At 37.1% G+C, this 24,467-nt stretch overlaps 3 pseudogenes across 3 annotated transcripts in view; all 3 read left to right on the forward strand.

Moving 5' to 3' along the window:
* Positions 1–24,467, forward strand: part of LOC308550923 (ubiquitin-ribosomal protein eS31 fusion protein pseudogene) — a 1,162,334-nt pseudogene that overhangs the window by 470,532 nt on the left and 667,335 nt on the right. The window lies entirely within an intron of this gene.
* Positions 10,953–12,388, forward strand: LOC308551641 (RNA-binding protein 12B-like; annotated as a pseudogene). Its single transcript has one exon. The product of its transcript is annotated as an RNA-binding protein 12B-like (transcript).
* Positions 13,242–13,878, forward strand: LOC308551642 (RNA-binding protein 12B pseudogene; annotated as a pseudogene). The gene has a single exon. The product of its transcript is annotated as an RNA-binding protein 12B pseudogene (transcript).

Consider the following 24,467-nt stretch of genomic DNA (forward strand, 5'->3'; position numbering starts at 1 on the left):
TCAGTCACTAAGATTTTTTAAGTGTGAGCTATTATGGCAATTTCCCAAGCTTATATCAAGTCCTTTGGCTGTAATTTGCAATTGTAAAGCTCAGGGGAAAAAAAGTTCTAGTTGTGAATAATTCCAAGTCAAAGGATGGGATAGAAATGAAATATTAGTTTGGTGGGTTGTAGCCAAATATTTAAGAAAACTAAAAAAACATTCAAGATTCAGTTTATGGGTGACAAATAAAATTTTGAAATCAATTAACTGAATTAGAATTTAATATCTGCAACTGTGTATTATAGATTATATTGAAACACAATTTTCCTCCTAAAATCACCCTCATTTTTATACAAAAGCCAAATTAGAACCAATTTATTCACTGTATCAAATACAGTTTCAATTTGGCCTAATTAATTGCATGTACACAACAGTAGCAATTAATCATTAGAATCTTCTAAATCTGCTTTGCTAGAATCTCATAAGGAATCTCTGAATGGAACTTTGATTAGATTAGCCACTCAGGGTGAAGAAGCAACGTCACATGGTTGCCATCAAGCTTTTCCTGCAATACCTTACAGTTTTGGGTAAATCCTTCAAGTTCTTGAGGTTCCCAAAAATGTCTTGAGGTTCTTTCTTTGCCATCTCCCAGGAAAGCAATATTTGTTCCTTACCTGGAAAGACTTCCGTGAGCCATGTGAATAAACAAACTACCAAGCCATTTCTCCAAGGGGCTTATATCAGCTTTCAAAGTCAATCTTAATTTCTTAAAGCTTTTTGCTGGCATGCAGAGTCTAGGAATGTCTCAATCATAACATTTTAGTCAAAGTCTTGATTAACAAAACTAGTTTCCAATTGTGTCCTATTGTAAAGATAACAGATTCTTATTGGATCCATGCAAAAAGACATATTGCCATGAAAATAATAGTACTCACTCATTAAGAGTTGCCAAATTCTGGAGAGAATAGGTAAGGCGAAAAATATAAATGCTTCAATATTGCTTATGAGGGTATAATTGACCAAATTGCTCCAGGGGAAAAACACACAAGTTTCCTTATATCTGGAAAACAAAAAGATTTAAAAATCAATAATATTTTGAACAAAGTAATAATAATAATATTTATTCTCAGTTCATTCAGTCCCATATAATCAATATTTGTTTATCCTGATTATTTGCCAGTATTTCCATGAACCCAGTTATTCCTTAGAGTTCTATAAATCTTCATCTAGTTCAAAGATATGACCTGCTTAGAAACCTGAAATTTAGAGTAAGTCAGAGTATTTTTCATGGATCTTTCTAAATATGTAACATATTTGCAAATGCATCAGAGTAAAACAATGACTGTCTTTAAATGACAAAAATTAAAATGGCATGGTTATTGATCGGCAATTGATAAATAACTCTGCTTTCTGTAAGACAGAAGGATCCAAGATAACAGTTAGAATTACAGATGGAAGTATATCAGAACTTTGTAGACTCTTGGAGATATTCATATACTCTCTAGAGCATCCACTTTAATAAAAATATATGTACACAAATAGAACATAGCTATTATTTTTCATTTGGCAAAACTTCCCGTGTAATTTTAAGCATATCAAATATGCCTAATTAAATTAAAACTTCTCTTTTATAAGGAGAGAGAAGAAATCCTTGAGGGATTCCAGTGGCCTCAAAGTTATTTTTAGGCTTAAGAAAAGTCACTTAAAAAGTTGTAAAACATACTTAACCAAAAGATCATAATACAAACTTTTTTTTAAACCTAGTGAGGAGCTAGATTCACATAGGCAGGCATAAGATTAAAGGGAACTAAGAGGAAGAGGGAAGCCCTCAGAGAGATGAAGTCCTGTACAAACAAGATAGCCCTGCGCAAATAGGACATGAGTCAGGGACAAGTATGACAAGTACGTGGATCCACCCAGCTGCCGGTTAAACAAAGGAAAAATCAGCTTGCCCCATGAATAAACCTGGGCAGAAGGACAGAAGAGGGGGAAACTCAGAATTCAAAGGGATTGGATGTTGCTAAGGCAAAATTTTTTGAATTAGCCAATAGAATCTGAGTAGTGAGGATACAATCCCCTAGATTGGTGAGCTTCAGCTGCAACCCTTTTGGGGATCCCTGTGGCACTCTGAGAGCTTTGCTTTCTTTACACAATAAACCTTTGTACTCTTTCTCTTGCTCTTCCATTGTCCATGAATTTCATTGGACTCCAGAAGACAAAGAACCCTGTAAGGAGAAAATCTGGTATCCCTAGGTAAAACAAATATATTTTGTGGTAATAACTCTAAAACGCATCAATCAACTTAAACCAGTTTTAAATATTTTGTCCAGGTGATGCGATCCTGCTTAGTGTATATAAGCATTTAATTTCTTTAAGCCAGTAAAATATATTACACCTTAGTTATGCCATCTGGAGGTAGAAGAAGCACCGCATATAATACACAGATGGACACATATCACATAAAAGACCATAGACATAATTCAAATTACAAATTTTTGTAGAGAAGACACAAGATTTTTCATTTGCCCTTGACAGCTTTCAAGGAGATTGGAGAAAGAGGGGAAAGGTCCTAATTACCGGGCAAGAAGGCTTACTGAGATTCTCAATGAAAGCTTTAAAGACCACCAATGAATGGTGGCAACAAAGAAAGTTTTAGCTCCAATCCAAGAAATTGCATATGTAACATCCCAAAGAGTTGTTTAAGTGGAAGTCAAAGAAACCCAGTGACAGAGATAAAATGACAAGAATAAAGTTGTCAAAATCAGGACTGGAAGGTATAGTATACTTAATAGAGAAAGGGATACAAAGAAAAGTATGTTTTGTTTTGTGAATGTGTTTACCTCATGTCCTGGGGATAGCCTTACCAATGCTCATGGCCAGATGCCCTGAGGATGGATTTATTCTGCTCAGACAAAGGATTCAACTCCAAACCAGCAAAACGAAGGAGGGGAGGGGTCCCTTTGGATATCAGAGGTGATCAGAACCTGAGTCACTGGATCCCATCACCCAGGTGTCACCTGGGGACCATAGTGTGGGCAGGTCCAGAATGCAGGTTTACTCTCCATCTCAGCATTGATGAGGCATGTTTCCATGAAGGATTTACTCCACTGCTGAAAGGTATGTTTCTCTGCACTGATGAGGGAGACAGAGAGAGTAATGAACACAACTTCAGGTCCCATAGAAATCATTGAAGAATGTCACTGGAGAAGGATCAGTTGGGGGGAAGGGGAACTGGAAACTGACTGGAGATTTTCTTTTTACAAACGTTCTACAACTTTCGCAAGCCTTCTACAACTTTTACACACCTTCGAAAACCTTTCTAGTTCCTTTTAGTTTACCTCTTTAAAAATGTATCTGCATACTTTCTACCTTCTCTTATCAAAACCACACAATTTCTTTCCAACTTAATTAGAATTTTTTACTCTCTGAAATCTCTATTTCCAATTATAAGGAAATTTCCAAATTACAACCAGCATTCCTTAGATTGATACTTTTGTGAACACATTTCTTATCCTTTAGAGACACAGGCTCTTCTATTGGCAAACATACACTCACTTTCAAGAAACTTACTTCTGATAAAGTATAAGGCATTCATTAGCAGCTCTAAATCTATTTTATAGCTTCTCTGTAATAAAATGCCAAAAGTAAGTGTCTATCAATCAAGGTTTTCGTATCTAGATATTCAATAATTTTTATCAAAATTTACTAATTTAGAAAGGAAGAGCAGAAATAAGTTAAATTGATCTACTCAGATGGCTAAGGTTTTTCCCCTCTGATAAGAATCATCTCCCAAAATTTGAATTTTAAAACGATGGCCCAGATAAGAGTTCTTGAAGAGGACCAGGTATTTACATTTCAAAAGGTCCTAGAAGGATTTGGGTTTCTTAAAGCCAATGACCTATAAGCCTTTTTAAAATAGAGCCTTTTTGAGATTTTGCAAAGGTAAAAGGATTTGGTGGACTGTGAATTGTTTCTGGAGCCACACCTCTGGCGCTGTGAAAACGTCATATATAAAACAAGGACAGCCTTTTTTAATACCTCGGCAACAGGGCTTCCACCCAAATGTTTGTAAAGGACTGACAAATTCACTCATCCATTTTGAAATATTTTTTTCCATCTGGGTATACTTTTGTAGTTTACAGACAGTACATAACTTAGGGTCATTTCTGAGATCCACAAAGGCTTGGATATATGGAACCTCTATCCATTTCCCTTGGGAAAGGTAAAACAGGTCTAGGTGCTATACAGCATTAAAATTAATGGTGCCACTGGCTAGCCAAACCTCTCCATCACCCAATCTATACTGGGGTCAGGCCATGTTGCAAAAGAAATTTAATCTTTTTTCTTGAGGGACTCAGGATCAAATTTTTCCCAGTTGGCAAGTATGCACCCCAAAAAAGGTCTCTACAGGCACTGTGGACCGGTTCCCCACCTATGGAGAGATAGATAGGTAACAAGCTGAGAGCTCAAGGCATCTCTGCAAGCCTCTGGGCTGTATGGGGCTGTTCTGAGTAGAGCAGGTACCCTGTGAAGTTGTTTCTGAGGTTTTTATGAAAGTTCATACAAGATGGTTAGCAAACATTCTGTCAGTCTCAAGATTAGTTTCCTCTTGTAGAGGTTCCTTTAAAATTATTCAAGCTACTCCTAGAAGCTTCTAGTTTCCAGTCAAGAAAAGCTTCCCATTCGTTCAGTTTAATTTTAGAGCTGACTTTTCTAATTTTCTGTGCAAAAAATTAATTTAGGCATCAAAAGAGTTTCATTTTGGCCATCTAAAGTTGATATCACTTCCAGTTTAATCTTCCCATTTCTGTAAGTACTTGCAAGTAAGGGCTTCCTATTAATTGTATATCCCCAGGAGTATTAATGGGGGTTGGGAGTTGGGAGTTTCCAGCCTTGGAGGCATGATTTCTCATGTTAATTTTATTTTGAGATCTGCAGAGTCTGAACAAATTTATAGCTAGTGGAAATTGTGCTGCTTGTGGGTTGAGTTCCAAGGGGCTGTTACCCCCCCCCCCCCGCCCCGTCATCTCTAACTCTCTCATCATGTGTCTTAGTTTCTTTCCCCAGCTGTCTAATACAACTGTGAAGACCCAGAGCTCAGGGAAACCAATCTTTAGTGTGTGTCTCCAGATGAGTCAATTATTTAATTACAGTTGAGTTGTAATTCTATGAAGTCTGTATATTGCTTTGGGTAGTATGGTCACTTTAATTATGTTGATTCTTCCAAAACACGAGTATGGAATATCTTTTGATTTCTTCTTGTATTTTTCAATCTCTTTTAATAATCTTTATGGATTTCAGTGCATAGGTCCTTCACATTCTATATTAAGTTTATTCCTAGTTATTTTATATATTTTTTGTAAACAGTGCTTTATTTAAAAAATATATATGCTTGTTTCTTTACTTCCTTTTCAGCTTCTGATCCTTCAGGTGAAATCATTGGATGGGAAATATTTCCAGAAAATTGATATTTATTATTACTGGAGTATAAGAAGATGCAATGTGAGTACATGTATAATGCAGAGGAAAAAATGAACTAAAATGATAATATTTTCTCCACAATTTCAATAAAATGGAAAAAAAAAAAAAAGGAAAGAAGAGAAAGATTAAGAATGTGAGCACCAGGTTAAAGAACACCTGAAACCTATATAATTTTATTAACCAATGTCACCCCAATAAATTCAATTAAAAAAGAAAAAATAATAATCACCAATAAAAGCTAAAATTCAAAAGACCTAGAAATTATATTGAGAAACTGCATGTAAAATTATAAGCCATTTCTGTACTACTTCCTCATGGCCATAATGCTAGTTCATTTGTTATTGAAAAGATATTCAAAATTCTCATCATTATGTAAAGGAAAAGAATGAAGTTTTTCATGAATATAAATGTACTTATTTCTTGGGCTGTCCTACATTTTACTTTCTCCTACCACCGAGCATCTATAGGCTTTACCTTGCCGAAAGTCACTCAAAATCAATATAATCCAAAGCAGTTTTCTTACCAGTGAAATTTAACCTTCAGAAGCTTCTTCAAGAGCAGAAGTGTTTTAGGACAGTCATAACTTTACCATTCACTTCTTTCTTTTCATTTACTCCTTTACTTTGCAATCCTTTGCATTAGTTGCCTGAAGATTTGACCTAGAAAAGATGATAGGCAGCCAAAAACTTCAGAGGAATGTAATATCATTCCCATCTCAGGGTGTTCTGACAACACCATCATACAGGCATGTTCCATAGCTACAGAGTTTAGCATCTCTAAACACAAATGACCTTGCACTTTTCACATTGGTTTTGTTTCAATTTATAAGAAAGAACTAGCCATAGCAGCTGCAAAAAGTGGTCACACATAATGTGATCTTTAAGCAAATGTTTATTCATGAGGTACCCATTTCTCTGCCAGAGTTCTGCAGCTGACTGGTTGCTCAGCATGTACTATAATAATCACCACATGGTGCATTAGCAGGCACTGAGCAACCAGCAGCAAGGCATCTGCCATGCATTTAAAAACAAATATCGAAAGTAATTCTCTAGAAAGAAATTATAGGTTTTTATATAGACTAGAGATGATTTGACTATTTGCAGCGTATGAGACATTTTTCTTAAAACAAAGATTTTATATATATATATATATATATAAATTTATATATATATGTATATGTATATGTGTGTGTGTGTGTGTATATATATATATATATATATATATAAAATACTACCATAAAATAATGGGTATATATATATGTGCACACACATGCACACACACAGACCCAGATCTTCCATAAAATGTAAAGGCCTGTTGTTTCCTAAATAAGGAGATTTCTTCAACTGTTTTGACTGGAATCTACAGCAAGGGATAGAGTTCAGACTATGAACCATAAGATACATGTGTTTCTTTATATATCTAACTGGAGTAAAGTTTCATGAAACTTGAAAATGAACTGTAATATTTTTATCCTATTCTATTCCATTCATTTTCATTTTTAAAAAACTCTCTGGCCCGGCCGGGCGTGGCTCAGCGGTTGAGCGTCGACCTAGGATCCAGGCTATCGGGGTTCGATTCCCGGTCAGGGCACAGGCCCGGGTTGCGGGCTCGATCAATGACTCTCTCATCATTGATGTTTCTATCTTTCTCTCTCCCTCTCCTCTCCTCTCTCTGAAATCAATAAAGATATATTAAAAAACAAACAAACAAACAAAAACTCTCTGGTTGGGACTACTAAATTGATCTCATAGAAAAATTTTATGACTCTTTATTTGAAAATCACTCCTCCAAAATTATGACACAATATGAGTATTAGTGTTTTTATTTATTTACAACTAAAAGAAATTATTAAAGTAACACTTTAGAAATGTTAATAGGAACTGTGCTAAATTAAAAAAATATGTGTTCTTCTGTGTTACTATTAGTTTTTGTAAATATCTATAGAAGGTTTGATCTATATAACACTTGTTAAGCTTCTGAATATCATGTTATGTATTTAAAAACATTAAAATATGGACAAATTTAGAAAGAAGACATTTTTATTAATCACTCCAATTACTCTCTGACCTTGCAAATTAATATAGTTTTTTTCTGTATAATAGCAAAAATGTAAATGTAACATGTTCTACAAAGTTATTTTAAAGTTTATTTTTGTGGACTACCACCTGAATGCTTACTCTCAGTTATTTCTATCAAATCAAGTAAGACTGAAATCGGATATGAGTCCAGCTAATTTATTGTAGCTCCATCTTCGTCCCATTTGTATATTCACGAGGTTATATCTAAGGGACTAACTGAAAATAATTTTGTTTTCTATTAAAGTCTAACTTGGGAGAAATTCTCAGAGAGAACCAGTCTAATCCTAAGGTCCTCAAACACAAAGATTATCAAACAAAGAGACACCAATTGCTTTGCCTAATAGTTTTTACACAGAAATTCAAATCAGAGGAGCACTTGGTTGATCTCACACAAGGAATGAAGCCAATGCCTCCCAATTACCAATACAATTTCTGCACTGATTAGTTTTGTTTAGAGTTTATTTAAGTTTTGCTATTATAAATGTCACCGTGGTGCATATACTTTTGCTCTACCATCATCATTTAGGAGTTTTTTACATGAGAAATTGTTCCAAAGAGCAAAATCTTGAAAGTTTTGGATAAATTACAAAAAAACTCATGGGCAGGGACAGCAGTGTGGTGATTCCAGGATGGAAGGGGGTCAGGGTACATACAAGAAGCAACCAATGAAGCATGAAGAAGTGGAATAACAAATCGATGTTTCTCTCTCTCACACACACAAAATCAATAATAAAAAAGTTTATAACAACAAAAAAATAATTCTAAAGAGTAATGCCAATATATAGTTCCTCATGATAGTCTCTCTGATTCACCACTTTTCATTGCCTAGATAAACATTGTCTTGTAATTTAAATTTAAAAATGTTCACACGTATAGCTTATAGAAATAATTAATACAAAAGGGAGCATAATAAAAAGCAATAATACTGTCTCATTCCCCCGCAACACTCGTCCCATTTCTGAAGGGAAAAAGAGCCACCTTTAAATGTTTCCAGTTTTAGCTTTTCTGGTGCCTTATTGCATAAGTCTAAAAAAATATGATAAAATCAATATTACCAAGTTCATCATTTTAAACATCACCCATTTGATTCTTGTTATGATGGGTGAGGATTTCAACAACATATCTTTACATTTCTTCAAAACTTCCTTACCCAAGAAAATTAAATCATTAATATTATTTCATTTATTGTAGCCTTTATAGCTTAATATAGTACACTTATATATCTATTTCTAGACTCTATATTTTGAAAGATTAAATTTGTTATCGACCTTCCTCTTTCCCCTTTCCCTCCTACTTACTAGTTTCTGACTTCTGTATTTTTACTTTTGCAAATCACTAATAATGGCAAAATGATATTGAGTTATATTTTGTGACTATGGGTGAAATTGAGCCAAAAATGCATTAAATATCTCTCATTCTCAGTTCAAAGTCCGGTTAGAGAGGAACCATCTACAAATACAGTTTAGGACGAGTACATTGCTGCAGGGCTCACTGAGCTGTCCATAAGTCTCTTACACACTCCAGTCACCAACCTGCCCCACCTCTAGCCCTACGGGGGGGGGGGGGGGGAGTGCCTTCCACTTTTTGGAAGTCAAATGAGGGTGGCAATGCAAGGGATCCACTCACGAAGATTGGAAATGCCTGCAGGAAATGTCCTTTAGCATCTTGCAACCCCTTTGGAAGTCTGTTGGAATTCAGAACTCCCAGGTTTAATTTGGGAATAAAATATAATGTCACTAACAGAATAAAATAAAATGCCAGTTTTTGGAAGAATCTTCTGTGAACCTAGGATTATGGTCCTTTGGTTCTTTTCAGTTCCCCTTCTTTGCTTTGGGGAAAACAAAGCTCCTTGCCCTATGTCCTCTGAAATTTGTAGATTTGCTTCCATATAAAACCAGGTGATAGCTTATTTATCTGAAAGGTCTCCCAGTGGGAGGTCTTCTTGAATGTGGAATTTCAGCAGAGCTAGAAGAAGACATAGCATAGTTTATGAGAAGATAGTCCTACCCCCACTTGAGATCCCCCATCTCCCCGAGTTTGCAAAAGAGAACCCAGAGGTTCCTACTGCATGCCAGTGGTAGAAACGTATGTTTTGCCTTTCTTTAGTTAGAGCTGACTGTCTGATGTTAAGGCCTCTGCTGATACGGTGGTGCCTGCACAGTTAGTATAATCATTGTCCAGGCAAGTGTTTTGCTTCCCTTTACCGCCCACAGCTTTGTGAAACCATATCGAAAAATAGGAAGTATTTTCTTTGCTCAGCCCACGGTGACAGCCCTGCTCACCTTCCTGTTGATAGTAAATTAAAAGGCATTTGGCAGTGTAGAATTTGAGGGCTGGAGGTGAGACGATTCTGAGAAAGAGCACCTGTATAAAGCACAGATCACCTCCCTGCCATTACAAGTCACTTTGAAGTTTAGACCTGACTAGTTTGTTTTAGATTGGTTAGCAGAAAAAAAATTATTTGAGGCAAGTTTGAGAATAAAGCTTTAAAATGAGCAGAATTGAAATGTTAATATAAAAAAGAGAATATTTAAGCAGCTTAAAGTGAATGTAATATTATGGAATCTACCCAAGATTTTATTAAGATACCTGATACCCAAGAGGACAGGGAGGTTCAATATGGTACAGCCAGAGGCTACCCAGAAGTAGTCACTGGAAAAAAACAACACCCCCATTTTGTGTTTATGCCTCAAAAATGAACAAATTGAGGCTCCTCAGAACCCTGGTTACATTTAGAATTTGTAACCATACGTCTTCTGTGCTTTGTATACAGAATAACTAAAAAAGCCCCTGAAATTAATGGTTCATGTAATCATAGCAAACTCTGTTTTCATGGACATACAGTTTGACTTGTTTAATTTTTTCTCTTATATACTTTTCTTTCAGGAATACCTATTGGTATTTCTGATTTTTCCTGTATTTTGGGATTTTGCCTTATCAAGAAATTGCTCTAAGCAATGATCTTCTTTGTCTCAAGCATATTATCCTTTTTGTGTGATTTTCTTTTCATAATTAACCCTTCCGGGACTGTGTCTCCCTCTTCCATACTGAATCAGTGGAATCTAAGCCTGCAGTGCTTTCCTGGATGAGATCTCATGGTGTCTAGATTCTCACATTCTTTTCTCTTGGTTCACTCCCCGGTGTAGAAACACCTTCAAGTCCCTTATAATGTCTGTGAGAGACATCCATTTGTCCGGAGTGGAGGGGAGAATGGGTGTCATCTTCCTCTTGGCTTGCCCAGGACTCTCTCTAGCTCTTCTCGGGGTGGGGTGGGGGCTGCTGCGAGGACAAGTGCCCCCCGCCCCGGGTCTTGCATGTCGGACTTGGCAGCAGTGTTAAGTTGTTTTTACAGAACTAATTGGTCTCCAAGAAATTACAAGAAGGTCCTTACTACTGTGTTTTGAGCTCAGCATGGTTGTAGTCATCCCTTTACTGGGGCTTCCTTTTATTTGGGGGCCTGTGGACATTTGTCACTTTTTCATGGGCTTGAACTATTTCTGATGGAAGAGTGCATACAACTGGAGGGCAAATCAGGGAGGCTTTTATGGTATTTGCTACAAATGACGATGCAAGACGTGTCCTAAGTTGTTGAGCGTTTATCAAGGATTCATCTGTAGAGCTCTTTGTTAGCAGTCAGGCAGAAATGCAGACTATAGAAATGCAAAGAACTGATCACATAGAAAGAGAGCGGCCAAGATCTGGGGCATCAGGGATTGGCTGCTAATTTTGTTTATTAAAAAAGAAAATAATTCTAGATATAGCTCTCAGATTAAACAAAGTGCTGGGTTTCGTACTAATGGTACAGAACACAGTGATTTAAGGCCAAGAAAGACATCGTCATTGAAGACAGAGAATCCTTCCTGGTTTCTATGAGGTTTGCCCTATGTAGTAAATGAAGATGATGTACATGTCTTCTTTTCTGGTTTTTATGTGGATGGAGTGATTATCTTAAAACATGATGGCCAAAATAATGGTGATGACATAGTAAAATCTGCTTCTTGTATTGTTGCTTCAAAAGGTCTTAAATGTCATAGAATTGTAATGAGTTCCAGATGAGTAGAAGTAATGCAAGGCTCAGAACAACAGTGGTTGGAGTTTGGTGGTGGTGCAATTAAAGAGGGTGACATTCCTATAAGAACTGAAGAACATTCGCCCCCAAGAGGAATAAATGATAGACATTTTCAAAAACAATCTCATTCAAAAATCTCCCAGAAGAACATGTTCTTATTCCCCTCCCAGATTTTATGTTCACTTAAAAAATCTATCCCTAAGTATTAACAAAATAGATTTAAGGAATTTTTTAGAGATACTGATCTGAGTAATGAACAGATTAGGTTTTTATATAAAGATGAAAGAACAAGATATGCTTTTGTGATGTTCAAGACTCTAAAAGACTATAACACCGCTCTGGGTTTACATATATCTGTTTTATATCATCAAGTTCTTGTTGATCCCGTTTCTAGAAAACAAATGCTGAAATTCACTGAATGTTATGAAAAGACCAGCCTCAATAGAATAAGAGGCTTGAGCATGTTTCACAAAAATATTCTCAAGAGGGCTACTCAGGCCAGAAACTGCACATATATTTTCCATTTGATGTAACAAAAGTTGAAGTGCAAATGTTCTTTGCAGACTTTTCTCTTGCTGAGGATGACATTTACTTGCTTTATGATGACAAAGGAGTTGGTCTGGGAGAAGCATTGGAGATATTCAAATCAGAAGCTGAACGTTTAAATTGTCAAAGATTCTTGGGGGAAAAGGTAATGTTAAGACTTATGTCTGAGGCCCTGGCTGTGTTACTCAGTTGGTTAGAATGTCCTTCAGATACTCCAAGGTTGTGGGTTTGATCCCTGGTCAGGGCACATATAAGAATCAACCAATGAATGCATAAATAATCAGAACAACAAATTGATGTTTCTCTCTCTCTCTCCCTTCCTCTCTCTCTAAAAAAATAAATCAATAATTTTTTTTAAAAAAAGACTTACTACATATGAGGCACAAATGCAGGAGTTTGGTGTAAATTTTTCCTTTCTGTCCAGTAAGAGAATTCAAGACTATTCACAGTCATATAATAGAGATGACCCTTCTCATTCATTTGACTCAAATGATCCACCAGTATACACAGTGGGTTTTTCTGAAAACTTTAGGCATCGGCAAGGAAACTTGAGGCAACTGGACAATTTCAAGCATTCCCAGGGGAATTTCCAACAGTCTGATAGGTGCTTTCCAGAAGGCTTCAGGTGCCTCTGGGAGGGACATTTCTGGAGGCCTCCTGAAGAGGACTTCAGATGCCCTTGGGAGGAAGATTTCAGATACCCTACGTAAGAGAACTTCAGGAAGTCTAGGGAGGACTACTGCAGGTGGCCACCTGAGGAGGATTTCAGGTAGCCTCCCAAGGAGGCCTTTAGGTGAACCCCTGAAGAGGACTAGTGGTGGCCTCCTATAGGAGGCCTGAAGGTGACTTCCAAGGGACAGTTCAGATAGCCATCTGAGGAGAATTGGAGATGACCCCCTGAGGATGACTTCAGGGGGCTTCTCTAGTGGAGAATGGATGTGATGACCTAAGGAGGGCTTCAGCAATCTTACGGAGGAAGACGTTAGGCAACCTACTAACAGAACTTCAGGTGGCTTCTAGAGGAGGACTTCAGGTGTTCTCCCGTGAAGGATTTCTGGTGTTCTCCTGAGAAGGACTTCATGTGACCACCCCAGGAGCATTTCAGGCACCCCCTAGAGGAAGATTTCAGGCACCCACTGGAAGAAGATTTCAGGTCCCTACCAGATGAAGGACTTTAGGAACCCTCCTGAAAAGGACTTCCAGAGCCCTCGGGAGGAAGATTTTAAATGTCCTTCTGATGAGGACTTCAGATGGCTCCAGGAGGAAAACCTCAGGGAAGCTCCTGAAGAGGACTAGAATTCCTGATGATTTTAGACCTTCTGGAGTTTAGGAGCCCATCAGATGATTTTAGATGAATTTTGATCACTCAGAAGGTGGTAAGTTTGATTTTGGAAAGCATATATGGGAAGTTTTCCTGAAGGGAGATTTATGCTTGATCCAAAATGAAATTGTTGTTTAGGTAGAATAAGACCTATTAAGATGATGGATCTTCCATTTGAGGCTAAGGTTAATGAAATTCTAGAAATTTTCCATGGTTATAAAATCAGACCTGATTCAGTTTTGATATAGTATAATGAGCAAAGATTACCTACAGCTGAAGCCATTGTTGTTATGACAAACTATAACACAGCTATGGCTGCTATTAAAGATCTACTTATTGATTTTTTAAATCTAAGTGATAGGCCAGTTGGCCCATCCAAAATTAGGTTAATTTTGCACTAGAGAACACTTCTAAATTCAAAGTTACTTCCCCACAGTATTGATGCAGTAAAATGCATTTATGGTTTTTAAAGTGTTTATTTTTAATTATCCAATAAAAAGAAACATTTTAAATTTGACCTGTGAAGAGAACAAATGTAAGTAGTAGAATGTGAGTCCAGTTTTTTTTGGCTTGGAAATTGCAGTTTACCTTTTCTTTTTTTTTGTTTTGTTTTGTTTTTTTTTGTTTTTGTTTTAACTTATCTCTATTGTTGAAAGTACTACAAATGTTTCCTTTCCCCCCCACTGATCCCCTCCACCTTGCACCCCCCCAGGCCTGCCCCACACTATTGTCTGTGTCCATAGGTTATGCATATATGCATATAAGTTTTTATGTTAATCTCTCCCCACCCACTCCCCCACCCCATGCTTCTGTGTCTCTGGATCTATTTGGTTCATCGGTTTATTTTGTTCATTAGATTCCACAGATGATTAAGATCATGAGATATTTGTCTTTCTCTGCCTGGCTTATTTCGCTTAGCGTAATACTCTCCAGGCCCCACCCTGATGCCTCAAAGGGTAAGTGCAGTTTACTTTTCCCCAATTAAAATTATATATGTTCTTTTTTTGACAGTGGGGAAAGGACTAATTCTCTGAGTGCACTAATTTTTGTTGATGTCATAGATAAACCTCAAGACCTGTATAAAGTAGAGCTATATTTGGGGAAGATAATTTTTATATTCACTTTCATTTACATTTTGTTGTATCCATCTTTTACCCAAAATATATAAGGAAATAGTCAGTAACCGATTGTTCAGATTTAGTGTTTTTATTGCTGACTGCCTGCAGAATTAATGCCCACTTTCTCGTCTGAGATATTACTGTGTTAAGCTTTCCATTAATTATAAATACTTCAAAATGCACATACTGTGACCGTGAAATTTGCTTATGTAAAAAGCTTGGGATATTTTTTAGATTCCACGTTCATAACTTGAAAAGTTTTATAAACATAAATAATTGCAACTAAAAAGAAGGTAGTAATATGTAACTGTTCTGAGTTTTTACATTATTTTACTCTAATGAATATTTTGAGTGTAATTTTGTAAGATGAAAAATAATCTTCTCTCAGATTTTTTTTTTTAAATGTCTTTATGGATTTCAGAGAGAGGAAGGGAGAGGACGAGAAAGAGAAACATCAATGATGAGAGAGTCATTGATCAGCTGCCTCCTGCACCCCCCCTGCTGGGGATTGAGCCCGCAACCCGGGTATGTGCCCTGACTGGGAATTGAACCTCAATCTCCTGGATCATAGGTCCATACTCAAGCCCTGAGATATGCTGGCCTGGCTTCCCTCAGATTTTTGAAAGAATTTCTCTGCTTTCTTCTACCATCCATTGTTGCTCATGGGAAGTCAAAAATTAGGTCCATTTGGAGGTGAATTTCTCTCTGTCTCCCCCTCTCTCTCCCTTTCTTTCTCTCCCTCCCTTTCTCCCCCTTCTTTCCTCCTTCCCCCCCACTCCTCTCCCTCTTTCCTTTGAAATTTTATAATGACATATCTAAACTGTATATCATTTATGGTGGAGTAAGTGAAGAGAACTTAGAGGAAAGACATTCAGGAGTTGAATTGTTGGGAAAAGAAACATGCATTTTAAACTATTTTATTGAACAGGCTAACTTTGATGGGGTAAAATTATGAAACAGGATCATCCCTCTTGCAGCAGCATTTTCAGACAGTCCAATCTCTCTCTCTTGCTTGTTGATGGCAAATTGGGAAAGTCACACCGTTTTTTTAAGTTACTTTCAGATAACAACTGTCTAAATTTTGAGTTTTAAAGAAAATGTATTACAATATAAGATGAAACCTTTTTTTTTTTTTTTTCAGTTTAGTTCCTTTATTTAATAGGCAGTAATAGTCTCAAAAATCTTTCTCTTCATCAGATTTTTGATCCCCTTGCAAAACTTTTGGTTTCTGAGCTTGAACATGGAGCTTTACTCCATCAATAACATGACTGTCCTGTTGTAGTGCATTCTGAAGTTTTGAAGACAACTGAATCCAGCCCATTCCTTTGTGAAAGCCAGTCTCTGTCAAAAGGTACAGTGCACTTTCGTACATGGCCAAATTGTGCAAGGTGTTCTCTCAGCTCACTCAAGGCAGCGGTCCAGGGGATTTTTCTGACAAAAGCTACCTGCCAGACAGCACTCACCCACAGAGCTATAGCGCCCCTCACAGCCATCTTTAGATTGCAGACCAAAACTCTTGTTTTTGATACTTCATACTTTACTGCTCTCAAATCCCTCTCACTTGATGCTCACGGTCTAGCTGTAGCACGGAGGGATGTGCTGTGTTCTTTTCATATTTATCTCCCCTATTTGTCACTACTTCTTTTGCTTTGGCATTGAGGACTGTGAATGGTGTCAACTGAGGGTTGTTGGTGCCAATTCAACGACAACAGAAATCCCCAATTTAAGGTGCAATAAAGAAGGAAACTTTATTCAGTGCAAAACAACTTGATTGCGATACAGCAAGGCTGTAAAAACAGCACTGCTATGAGTCAGCCAGAGGGCCAGGTGGCCTGGGACCAGGACCCCCTCGACTAGACAGCTCTGCTCTGCTCCCAGCTGGTCTGCTCACTCTACTCTGGCCGACAGCTTTGGTTTTTCAGCCGAGCCAGGAAAATGCAGTCTTTAGGCTTCCGAAGTAAAGTGTGCCCTCAGAGTCAGAGGGGAATTGGCTTATATGGAGAGAAGTCCCCGCCCCTGATCACTGATTGGTATGTTTTCATGCAAATGAGGACACCAACTCGGTTCATTGTCTTGATTGGTCAGAATAGAACCACGCTGGTTGATTGGAGCTGGCAACTCTGATTGGGTGGGGAAAGCCTAAGCCCTATTGGTTTAAATAGGACTCCAGGAACTCCGTTATAAGGGCTGGCTCAGATGGCAGGAACACAGTGCAGGCAGGCAGCTCAGTCAGAGGCAGGCAGTTCAGATCCCACTTCTCCCTGAAGTGCATGTTTGTGCAAGAGGTCCCTGTGCAAAAATGGCTGATAGGCTCCGTTTTCTAAAAACATTGAGCCCAGTTAGCCACTAGGAACCCTTCTTAGTAGGTATCTTCTTTCTCATAATCCTTACCTGAGGATACTTTTTCCATGGCTTTTCAGAGAGAGTGGAAAAGAGAGAGAAATAAAGAGAGAAGCATTGATTGGTTGCCTCCTGCTCTCACCCCCACTGGGACCGAGCCTGCAACCAAGGTATGTGCCCTTGGCCGGAATCGAACCGGGGAGCCTTCGGTCCGAGGGCCAACGTTCTAACCACTGAGCCAAACCTGCTAGGGCAAGAGCAAATACTTTTTGATTTAGCTGGTACTATTTGAAGTTTTCTCTCACCTGTAAGGTGCTATTTAGTATATTATGTACCCAAATGTGCACTCTCTTTTTCTTGGGGTCCTTTTGCGGGTTCTATAGAGACATCTTTGCAAGAGCACTACATATTACGCCACTCCTTGGTGCAGAAGATGGAATATTTGATATACTCCCTCACCCTGTGTGAATCTCATAATATCCACCACAGTACAGGCATGACAGCAGGTACTGTAAACAGAGATCAAACAAACTTTTCATAATTTTTTGTTATATATGAAACTGTCATTTTTGGAACTATGATACCTCTCACTGATCTTGTCTTTTGTAATAAAATAAGTTAGATCTCAACATTCTACAATAATTTGGTAAATTTCTTAACATTGTATTTTACACTGATTAATGGTTAGGACTTTTTATAAATACATGATAGCCATTGGCCAATATAAAATTAGAACTCAGACACTTCAATCTCAAAATCAGTATTTAGATTCTGCTACTTCTGCTGACAGTTAAATGTATGCGCACATACAAGTTAACTCTGCAACTGGTTTGAGTATGTAGAACATATCAACTCTTTCTAAGTGTTGTTTAGATAAATTAATAAGTCATTAATCAGAAGAGGTAAGAGAACAACCAAAAGGGTATAGGATAAGCGTCAGTAAACTGTAGCCTGAGGACCAAATGTAGCCCGTTACCTTTTTTGGTTAATAATGTTTAATTGGAACATAACTAAATCCATGCATTTTCTTATTGCTTTTGGCTGCTTTTATGCTACAATGCCAGATTTAAGTGGTTGTGATAGAGAGTTGATAGGATGGAAAACATAAACTATTTACTATATGAGCCTTTACAGAAAAACTTTACTGAATCCTAATTTAGAAGAGTAGGTAAGTGTTGTACTCCCTAGGATATATGCATTGCTGGACAGAAATACTTAGCTATATCAGCATGTAATAAAAGGTTAGGGCTGCTACCAATCCTGTGAGTGACAGCAGGAGGAGGGCATTGTATTATCAGAAATTATTCTTGCTCTGACATTTTTGAAAGTCAGTAAGTCTTGATTTACATAAAAGTATCATTACACTAATTCTGAAGGTTAAGGCCTTGATAGTGTTAATGTCAATGCTAAAAATTTATCTAAAACAATTACAGTTATAAAATTATTAAGTATGCTATTAATTATTTGCATGCCAGGAAATCCCAAATCAATGGGAAGGGTGGTCAACTCCATTAACATAACATGACAAATTCTGAAGTGTTATGAAAGTTTTCAGTAGAATAAATCACTAAAGTGGTATGCATGACAACTGTGGGAGTTAGAAAAGCAGCATGCTATTTCTTATTCTGATTCACAGGTGTATATAAGGATATTTTCCTCCAACCTACACAGTGCTTCAGTTGTATATTTACCTTCCCTGAGTTTACAGCTGTGATTTGAAGTTAAAATTAGATAAGTTAATTAAAGTGAATATTTGGTACCAGCTGTTTTTTAGAGTCAGGTGATGATTTTGTTGGATTCACCAGAGCCGAAAACATTGTAAATTCTCTCTACTTTGCCTAATTATGTGCCACAGGAAGAAGTTCTAGGAACTTTGTTTTCGTTTGTTAGAAAGAATCAGAAAACTGAGCCAGACTTGTTTCAATTTAACCTCAAGCCAGATGCATATCACCTGCTTTGGGTGTTTCATTTTTCTTTAGAAACACACACAGCTGTAGTTTGATTATGCTCTCTCTTTGTGATTGCAGTTGCCAAGACAGTGCTGGGTACAACTTAATCCATTCAAAGCAATATAAGTGACATAAATCTGATTCAGTGTGAAACAAACATGTCCAGAAGTGTGTTCCTTTTAAATATTTCTTTCCATGTTATTTGTTTTCATGGCTTTGGAGAGTGGGATCTAATTCTTATAGTCAGACAAATGCTACTTGTCTATTACAATTTCTTTTCATCATGGCAAAAATTAACATTTTGAAACTGAGTTGTAAATATATAAGGGGAGGGTATTAAAGTGATTTGAGAGCTGAGATACTCTCGTTTATTCTTTCATGTGTTGATTTATTTTGTCATACCTTTTGAGTCTGTTAAATCTGATTAAATTGATAGATACATAGAGATTTACACACAGACTCACTTGGACACACACACTTGTCAGGCTAATATAGAACACCATGAAAGCTATGGACTTTTAGTGGTTTACATCATTGATTCATTCAGCAATTTTTAATGATTGCATATCAGAAAACATATCAGACAGCTCAGCTCTCCCACCCACTAGCTGTGTGAACCAAGCTGAGTAATTTAATCTCTCTAATCCTTGGTTTCCTTATCCATAAAATTGGGAAAAAATAATAAAACTCAATTAAAGATTTTTTTGTAGGACTCCAGTGAGATAACATGGTACATTCTGGGTAAGGCATATATTTAAATATATAATCATGATGCAAAAAGATTGTTTCTTAATGACATTGTTATGATATTAATATTTGGGTCCTGTCATCTTCATGGATGGCCTTGGTGACCCTGTGGCTAGCTCTCTCAACAAACTTGATGCTTTATAGATGCTTTATCTCTTCAATTTCACTCCACTTCAAACTCTCATACTCATGGCCCTAGGTCAGACATCTTGACATTCGAAATCACTCTGTTTTTAAAATATGAAACACAGATATTCAAGCATCTGATAAAAAAAAAATTTATCTTTTTATAGGTCTCTCATTATCTTGCCTCTGTTAGACACCTCTTTTTTATTTATTGCATTGGCACTACCTTTTATTTATTGCAGTTGTCCTCCAGTGAACATATTACATCATTCCTTTCTTTGAAGAGTAAAATTTGTAATAATGCAGACTTGTACCAAGGGCAGGAGGAGCTGTGCCAAGGATGGCAGGAAGTGGTCTACCCTGTGTGCACACGATTATAAAATTTACTAAAAGTTGGTTTGCTTTTTATGATCACCATGCACCCAGCAATTATAAGATATATCAGAAATTAGTACTCTTGCCCGGCCGGGTGTGGCTCAGCAATTGAGCATCAACCTAGAATCCAGGCGATCAGGATTCGATTCCCGGTCAGGGCACATGCCTGGTTGTGGGCTCCATCAATGACTCATCATTGACGTCTCTCTCTCTCTCTCTCTCTCTCTCTCTCTGAAATCATTAAAGATATATTTAAAAAAATAAATTAAAAAAAGAAAAAGAAATTACTACTCTTCCATGAACAAATTTTTGTTTATCTAATTTCTAAATGATTTTGGTAGTTAATGCTGACTTTTGATAATAAATATGTAAGTGCTGCTTCTAAATCCCTCTATAGGAAGATCCCCTGTATCAAAATATGATTATATCAAGAACTCTAAGAAAGGAGGAGTAAAAGCCTGAAGAAGCTTAAGCCCATTGGTATTTTAAAGTTGAGGTTCATTTGAAGATTTCCTGAGTCCCTTTATTTCCCAGGCACACAAATGTCCCAACATCCTTTGAGAAACTTGTCTTGAAGCTGGACCTAATGATCTCCAATCGGGGGTGTCATATCAACCCAGGTTTTGAAATTTTTATTTGACATATTGTCAGATACTCCTCTGGGAAAGAGTTTAATGAGTGCATAGCAGAAAGCAAATCAGACAGTTCAGCTCTACCACTCGCTAGCTTTGTGGTGCTCACTACTATTTCTTCCTCTCCATTCATTCATGCCTGGATCCACATCAATTTTTTTTCTCCTTCTACAGCTCTGCTGAATCCAAGTTTTTCACAGTTATAAAAATGGTCTCTTAGTTGATAAATTTTATGGATATGTTTTTGGACTTCATTTTAACTGATATCTTCATTCCATGGGGAGGCCAAGTCAATGCCAGGTTTTAAGGCTTTTCAGTGCAGAATAGCAGTCTTGCTTGGAGGCAGTGGTGCACTCTGTGAATTGAAACCCTTCATGATCTGGCACAGTGAAATCCTTAGGGCCTTCAAGCATATCAATAAGCACACACTGCCAGTGTATTACAGGAACAGCAAAAAGTTATGGATGAACCAGCTCCTCTTTCAAAGTGCCCCCCTCTTTGGAGAATAAAATACATTACCTTGTAAGATATTGCTTATTGTTGGCAATATTCCTGGATAGTCTCCTTTTACTAGTGATGTTCATCCCAGTATCAAAGTGGTTTTTATTCCTCAAAACACCATCTCTTTGATCCACCAATGGATCATGGACTTGTAGCAGCTTTTAAAGCCTACGACCTGAAGAGAACCTTTACCCTGACTATTGCTATGACTGAGGAAGACAATGAGGAGACACTGATGCAATTCTAGAAGGATCACAACATCTATGACTGTATCAAGAACCTTGTTTCAGCTTGGGGTGATATTGCCAAAGAGTGTATGAATGGCATCTGGAAGAAGACACTTAAGATGTTCATCCATGACTTCAAAAGATTTGCTAAGGATGAGGAAGTTGCCAAAAATCATTTAGGCTTTGGTTGAGATGGCAAACAACTTTACCCTGGGTATGCATGGCAGTGACATTGAAGAGCTCCTGGAGGTTGTTCTAATAAGTGATCAGAAATAGGTTTTGAAATAGAAACAGAAATGCATAGCTAAAGAAGCGGCAAGAGAAAAGGAAAGTGCAGAAGAAGGGAAAAAAAGGACTTCCAAGAAAATTCACAGTAAAAGGTTTAGCAGAAGCTTTTATAAATTTCAAACATTTTAAGGAACTTGTTGAAATTTGTAAAGATTTTTATTAATAGAGAGGAATGTTTATTATCTGCTTATAAGTGAATTTATAGTAAAAGAAAGAAAGAAAGAAAAAAAGAAAGAAAGAAAGAAAGAAAGAAAGAAAGAAAGAAAGAAAGAAAGAAAGAAAGAAGGGGGGAGGGAGGGAGGGAGGGAGGGAGGGAGAGAGAGAGAGAGAGAGAGAGAGAGAAAGAAAGAAAGAAAGAAAGAAAGAAGGAAGGAGGGAAGGAAGGAAGGAAGGAAGGAAGGAAAGAAAGAAAGAAAGAAAGAAAGAAAGAAAGAAAGAAAGAAAGAAAGAAAGAAAGAAAGAAAGAGGAAGGAAGGAAGGAAGGAAGGAAGGAAGGAAGGAAGGAAGGAAGGAAGGAAAGAAAGAAAGAAAGAAAGAAAGAAAGAAAGAAAGAAAGAAAGAAAGAAAGAAAGAAAGAAAGAGAAAGAAGGAAGGAAAGAAGGAAAGAAGGAAGGGAGGGAGGGAGGGAGGAAGGAAGGAAGGAAGGAAGGAAGGAAGGAAGGAAGGAAGGAAGGAAGGAAGGAAGGAAGGAAGGAAGGAAAGAAGGAAGGGAGGGAGGGAGGAAGGAAAGAAAGAAAGAAGGAAGGAAAGAAGGAAAGAAGGAAGGGAGGGAGGGAGGAAGAAAGAAAGAAAAGGAAGGAAGGAAGGAAGGAAGGAAGGAAGGAAGGAAGGAAGGAAGGAAGGAAGGAAGGATCCAAGCAAACCACCTGGATATATTTCTGAAAAGAGTGACACCTCCTCAAGAAGAGTCTCTGGCAGGTCTTTGAAGGATGAATTGTTATCACAGGAGAGGATAGTTCTACATGGGTTATTGCCCTTGAAGACCTTCTAGTGGGACAAGATGTGGAGGAGAAAGAAACGATATTGATGTTCGTGGCCCTGGAGAGGCTTAGGCTAATGTACGTGTTTGTGTCTTTGTTTTTAATAAAACGTTGAAAAAAATAAATTAAAAAAGGTTTTGAAAATAGAAAAAAGCTTCTAGAATAAGGATATAAAGAAAAATATTTTTGGAAAGCTGTACATTGTGTGTGTGTTTTAAGCTAAGTGTTATTAAAAAAGAATTGAAAAGGTACAACAATTAAAATGTTTAAAGAGTAAAAAAGTTACAGTAAGATGTGTTAGTTTATTATTGAAGAAAAAGATATCTTTTTAAAATTTAGTTAGCTTAAGTATACATTGTTTGTAAAGTCTACAGTATAGTAATGTCTCTGACCTTCACATTTCCTTACCCCTCACTCTTTGACTCACTCAGAGCAATTTGCAATCCTGAAAGCTCTAGTCATAGTAAGTGCCCTATACAGGCACTATACTGTATTTTTACTGTACTTTTTTGATATTTAAACATGTGTAGATTACAAATACCATTGTCTTATAATTGCTTCCAGTTTTCACATAGTAACATGCTATACAGGTTTGTAGCCTAGGAGCACTAGGCTGTACCATATTACCTCGGCCTGTAGTAGGCTAGACCACCTAGGTTTGTGTAATTGCACTCTATGATGTTCAGCTCAATGACAAAATTGCCTAACTGCATTTTTCAGACCATATCCCTGCCATTAAGTGACACATGATTGTATAGGTAAAAGTACAGAGACACGAATTAGTAAGTTATACACAGTTGTGGGTGGGACATAGAATGTGGTTGTGTTGGAATGGTGAAAACGAAATAAATAGTTTGCCTGGATTGAGATCATTGAGACCTTACATATTCTGTTAAGGAGTTCGGACTTTATCCTGAAAGCTATAAAGAGACATTAAATGTTTCTAAACAGTCCTTGGATCTGATTGCGTTTAGAGATACTATTCTGAAAGTAGACTAGAGGATAAGCTAGGAGAAAAGAAAAATCAGAGGAAAGGAAGTCAGTGAGAGGCGTGAGCAGCGGTCTAAGTAATAGATGACAGTGCTTGAATAAAGCTGGTGGCAGTAGGCTTACTGGCCATTGACTGTGCTGACGCTGACTACAACGGTCTATTCCCAGCACTACCCATAAAGTTATAAAGATTATTTGCTCCATCCACCAAGATATTTGAAAGGCCTTCCTATTATAAATATAACACTTTAGACAGTCCCAAGGCCATAGTTATGCCAGTACATTGCTCTCATATTTTCATTTTGCCTGTAACTCTCATTTGACCCACGAGCTTCAAGTTCATGATTTATTTGTATTATCCAGAGGCATAGGGGGTGAGTTTTAATATTTTGTGAATTGATTCGGATTTTCTATGTACATGATGAAGCCACCTGCAAAGGAGATAATTGTGGAACTTCATTTCCAATCTAAATGTTTATTTATTTATTTACTTATTATTAATTAATTAATTTATTTATTTATTCTACCTAACTGCCCTGGCTACAACATCTAGAACAAAGTTAAATAAAAGTAGCAAGAATGGATATCCTTATCCCATTTATTATATTAGAGTGAAAGCTTTCAGCCTTTTACCTTTAATTGTGATATTAGTTGTGTTTTATTATAGACACCTTTTATTAGGTTGTTGAAGTTTTCTTGTATTCCTGATTTGTTGAG

Source organism: Miniopterus schreibersii, assembly GCF_964146895.1.
Source record: "Miniopterus schreibersii genome assembly, chromosome: X".
NCBI classification, from domain to species: domain Eukaryota; kingdom Metazoa; phylum Chordata; class Mammalia; order Chiroptera; family Miniopteridae; genus Miniopterus; species Miniopterus schreibersii.